Here is a 4,579-nt window from a genome sequence, read left to right as displayed (position 1 = left end):
TACCGGAGAGAAGAGGGGGGAAGAAACAGTAAATACACGCAAACATATGTATAACAAGACAACAAGCGGTGCTAGAGGTGTTCAAACGCGGTGCTAGGTGATACTGGCGAAGGGGGAAACATCCGGAAAAGTTTTCCCGGTCCCGGACGTCTGTCAGACAGATGAACCGGAGGGGAAAGTGTGCAGGTTTGCTATGCTAGAGATGTGTGGCGGGCAAACAGACCGCGTATTTGGATTCGTCTCAAAATTCTGAGCAACTTTCATGTATAAAACTTCTTCATCCGAGCTACGGATTATTTTCTATGATTTTTCAAAGTTTTATTAATATTTTGAAATTAATTTTTAATACGAAAATAAATGCTAAAATGCTAGGCGCACCCAGCACAGTGTACACAAAAGTGTACCCAATAGCTGACAGGTGGGCCAGGGGGTCCCAGTTGACCAGTCAACATTTGACTGGTCAATAGGGGGTGGGGTCCTCCTGTCATGCACACATTTATCTAACTACTGATTAAATTAACAAGGGCGTGTGGCGCCCCGTTGGCAGTGGCACCAGGGGCTAGTGGGGCGGGCGTTAGCAGGTGCGGGCGGGGGCGCCCGTCAGGGCAAACCCGAGCGAGTGCGCGGCAAGGGGCGGCGCTGGCGCGTCTAGCCGGAGCCGCAGCGAGGGGCGAGTGCGCGGTCTGGTGCCAGCGGGCGTGGCTGCGACCGGTGCCGCGGGCAACAACGAGCGTGGGACGGCGTGGTGGCGCGCCAGAGGAGGCGGGCCGGAGCTGGAGGGTCCGAGCGGGTTGCGGCCCGTGGCCGGGGAGGTGCGGGGCAGCGCGCAGCGGCTAGGGGAGGCGCGAGTGTCCGCGACGGTGAGCGCTCGCGGCAGGGGGTGGCCGAAGGAAGCAGCCGGACAAGGCGAGGTGCAGCTAGGGGCGCGCTCGCGCACAGAAACAAAGCTTCAGGTGCGACCTCGGGAGGACTTGGGCGGCGGCTACGTCGACGGAAACTAGGAGGAAAGACGGGGGATCGGGGCTTCTCACCGCGGGAGGGACGATGGTGAGCTCATATGGTGCCGGGGTGAACCAGAAAATGCGGATCGACGGCGAGGACGCGACGGCCATGGCGAAGAAATCCGGCGATGGCGACGATGCAGAGGCTCCTCGCTCCAGCCCAGCACGTGGGGACAACGAGGACGACGAGGCGGTCCTCCTGAACGTCTACCGGTGGCACGGGAGGCTTCAGACCATGGTGACGGCGCCGCGGTGGAGACGGCAGTGGTCGGGCACGTACACATCGAGCGAGAGAACGGGGTAGTGGGGGGGGGGGGTCTAGGGTTCCTGGGAGAGAGGGAGAGGGCTGGGGTGAGTGGGGGGAATGGGGACCGAGGAGGCGGGGAGCGGCGTCCTTATCCCTCCCCGTCGGCGTGGCAGCGTGGGAAGGTGCGCCCGGTCCGATGGGGACGAGCGGAAGCACCCCGGTCGGCTGTACAGGGAAAGGAGGCATCCGACCGAGATAGGTGGGCTGGCTGGGTGGGAGTGGGCCGAGGCCTAGGGGGAGCCAGGGTTTTTTTCTACTCCTTTTATCTTTACCTTTTGCTTTTATTTTAACATCCTCCAATTGCATTTAAATAAGCCACCAAATGACTTTTCAAATATGTGGAGGTTGACAAAACAAATACTAGGAAAAACTGAGCCCTGCCACAAAAAGTTTGGGAGGCTTTTGAATTGATTTGGATTTTTCACAAATGGAAAAGTATAAGAAAAAGCTGATTTGGAAATGTTTTAATTTCCAAGGGAAATTAAATATCTCAAATTAGTTAGCGAATATTTTCAACCCATCGAACATTTTTACTTGACAGTTCGAAGAAATAAGAATTTGACTTGTTTTCGGAATTTGAATTTGACCTGTGTTTGAAACAAGTGAGGTTTAGCAAGAGTAACAATGGTGACAAGGCATCATTAATAGAGTATTACTGTAGCTTAATTATCCGGGCATCACACCGGGGCCGGATGGCCTGCCCGTAACGTTCTTCAAAACGGTCTGGCAGACCATCAAGCCGGAGGTCATGGCCCTGTTTGAGGAATCCTACTCGGGCTGTATGGATCTTGGACGCCTTAACTACGGGATCATTACCCTCATACCAAGGTTCCGGGCGCCTCCGATATCCGCCAGTTCCGTCCCATCACAGTGATTAATGTGATATTCCGGATCCAGGCCAAAGGGTACGCCAATAGGGTGACCCTGCTCGCTGACACGATTACCCACCCGAACCAATCTGCCTTCATACAAGGCCAATTTATTCTGGATGGGGTGTTGGTATTCCACGAAGTCCGGGTGAAACACCATCGAGCAGTCTTCTTGAAGCTTGACTTCCACAAAGCGTACCACACTGTCCACTGACCCTTCTTGCGGGAAGTGCTGCTCCGAAAGGGCTTTGACGACCGTTGGGTGACTCACGTTATGCAATTGGTCTCCTGCGGCCGGACCGCGGTGAACATTAACTGTGACATTGGGCCCTACTTCCCCACCCTCTATGGGGTCTGTCAGGGTGACCCGTTCTCGCCGTTCCTGTTCAACATGGTGGTGGATGCCCTGGCCGCTATCCTCGACAAGGCCAAGGATGTCGGACATATTCGCGGCATCGTACCCCATCTAGTCGGAGGGGGAGGGGCCTCCCTCCTTCAATATGAGGATGATACCATAATAATGGTTGAGGGGTATGTTCAGGACATAGCTAACCTGAAGTTCCTCCTTCTGTGCTTCCAACAGATGTCGGGACTAACCATAAACTTCGATAAGAGTGAAGTGATGGTTCTTGGGTACCCCCCAGAGGAAGCACAGGCTATCGCGGACCGACTAAATTGTCGGTTGGGTTCTTTCCCCACGACCTACCTGGGGATCCCCATTAGTGATTCGCGCCTCACCGTGGCAGATCTTCGCCCCACGGTGACCCGTATGCAACACCGCGTTGAGCCCTGGAAAGGGCGCTGGTTGTCGAAGGCTGCGCGCGTGATCCTCATCAACTCCTCGCTTGCCAGCCTTCTATGGTTCCTCATGAGCTTCTATAGCCTCCATGAGACGCTCCATAAGGCAATTGCCAAGTACCAGTCCAGATTCTTCTGGGCTGGCGAGGATGATAAGCAAAAGTACCACATGGTGAGCTGGCCGGATATCTGCAAACCCAAGGACCAGGGTGGTCTTGGGATATTGTCCTCCCGGCGCATGAACATTGCCCTCCTGACCCGTTGGCTCTGGCACATTGCTAATGGCGACGGAGGCCTTTGGCTCACCATCATCCGGAACAAGTACCTTCATGGACAACCACTCGCATTCTGTCAGCGCTCGGGCGGCTCCCAGTTTTGGCAGGCCGTCATCCAGCTGCTACCTGTGCTTCACATTGGCACATCCATCTCGGTTGGTACTGGGTCCTCGACCCTGTTCTGGTTTGATCGGTGGATTGGCGACATCCCCCTGGCCGCACGATTTTCAGAGCTATTCGCCATTGCTGTTGACCCTCGGTCTCTGTCGAGTCGGCCCTTATTGACTTAGGGCGCCTCGCTTTTTACCGCCCCTTTGGCCCGCGTGAAGTGGCCGCCTGGGATGCCCTCCTCCAAGACATCGCCCTTCTCCCGATGAACGTCACTGACACCCCGGAAGCCATCTCTTGGCGTCTGGAATCATCCGGCTGCTTCTCCACCAAATCCCTCTATGCGGCCATCGCCCCCTCGACGGCCCCCGAGCCCTTCAGTCTGATTTGGGACATCCGCTTGCCCCTGAAAATCTGGATCTTCCTATGGCAATGGATCCGCGGCCGCCTCCCATCCGGCATGGAGGTCCTCAAGCGTAATGGACCCGGAGATGGGATTTGTCCCCTGTGCGGCACGGTGGAGGACGCTAATCACATCTTCTTCTCGTGCTCCACGGCCCAGTTTCTCTGGTCCAGTTTCCGCGAGACGGTTGGGGGCCAGTGGTGCAACTCCAATTTCCCTGACCTGCTTGCGGAGATCCATGCCTCCCCCCCTCGCTACCGCCATATTAGATGGCTCCGCGTTGGGGTCCTTGCCTGGACGCTTTGGACCGTTCGCAATAAGCTTGTCATCCAGAAGGTGCCTCTCCGACGCGCTACTGACGCCATCTTTAAAATGTGTGGGTACTTGCAGCTTTGGCGGCCGCTTAGCCGCCCTTAGGATCGGGACGTCATCAACACCCTCCTCGCCGACCTTCGATCGCTGGCCTTCCGCTTGGCGCCCCCGCTCCCACCGCCACCCCCGGAGCCCGACTAGCTGCTCCGTTGCACCCCATGTGTGCGTGCTTTTTCTGTTTTCCAGGGCTTGTTGAGCTGTGCCCTCAACATTAACCCTCTTGGCTACCATTTGTACTAGACCTGTATGTTTGTGTGCGTGTGTGAACCTGTGTTAGATGTTGGCTTGGGCAGTTGCTTTATAATATAAAGCGGGGCGAAAGCCTTTTTCGGTAAACCATTGAGATCGTAAGTTTTGCTTCTTGTTGTTGTACATATTGGTCAATTCATTGATTCACTCAATGCTGCAACTTGATAATCATCACATTGTATAGTCCGAACGCGCTG

General features: G+C 55.6%; 1 pseudogene; it reads left to right on the top strand.

Moving 5' to 3' along the window:
- The first annotated feature begins 1,044 nt into the window (after positions 1–1,044).
- LOC123039231 (uncharacterized) lies at positions 1,045–4,348 on the top strand (annotated as a pseudogene).
- Positions 4,349–4,579: the final 231 nt, after the last annotated feature.

Source organism: Triticum aestivum, chromosome 2B (genome assembly GCF_018294505.1).
Source record: "Triticum aestivum cultivar Chinese Spring chromosome 2B, IWGSC CS RefSeq v2.1, whole genome shotgun sequence".
Taxonomy (NCBI): domain Eukaryota; kingdom Viridiplantae; phylum Streptophyta; class Magnoliopsida; order Poales; family Poaceae; genus Triticum; species Triticum aestivum.
The sequence above is the reverse complement of the archived record's forward strand: the minus strand, read 5'-3'. Positions and strand labels throughout refer to the sequence as shown.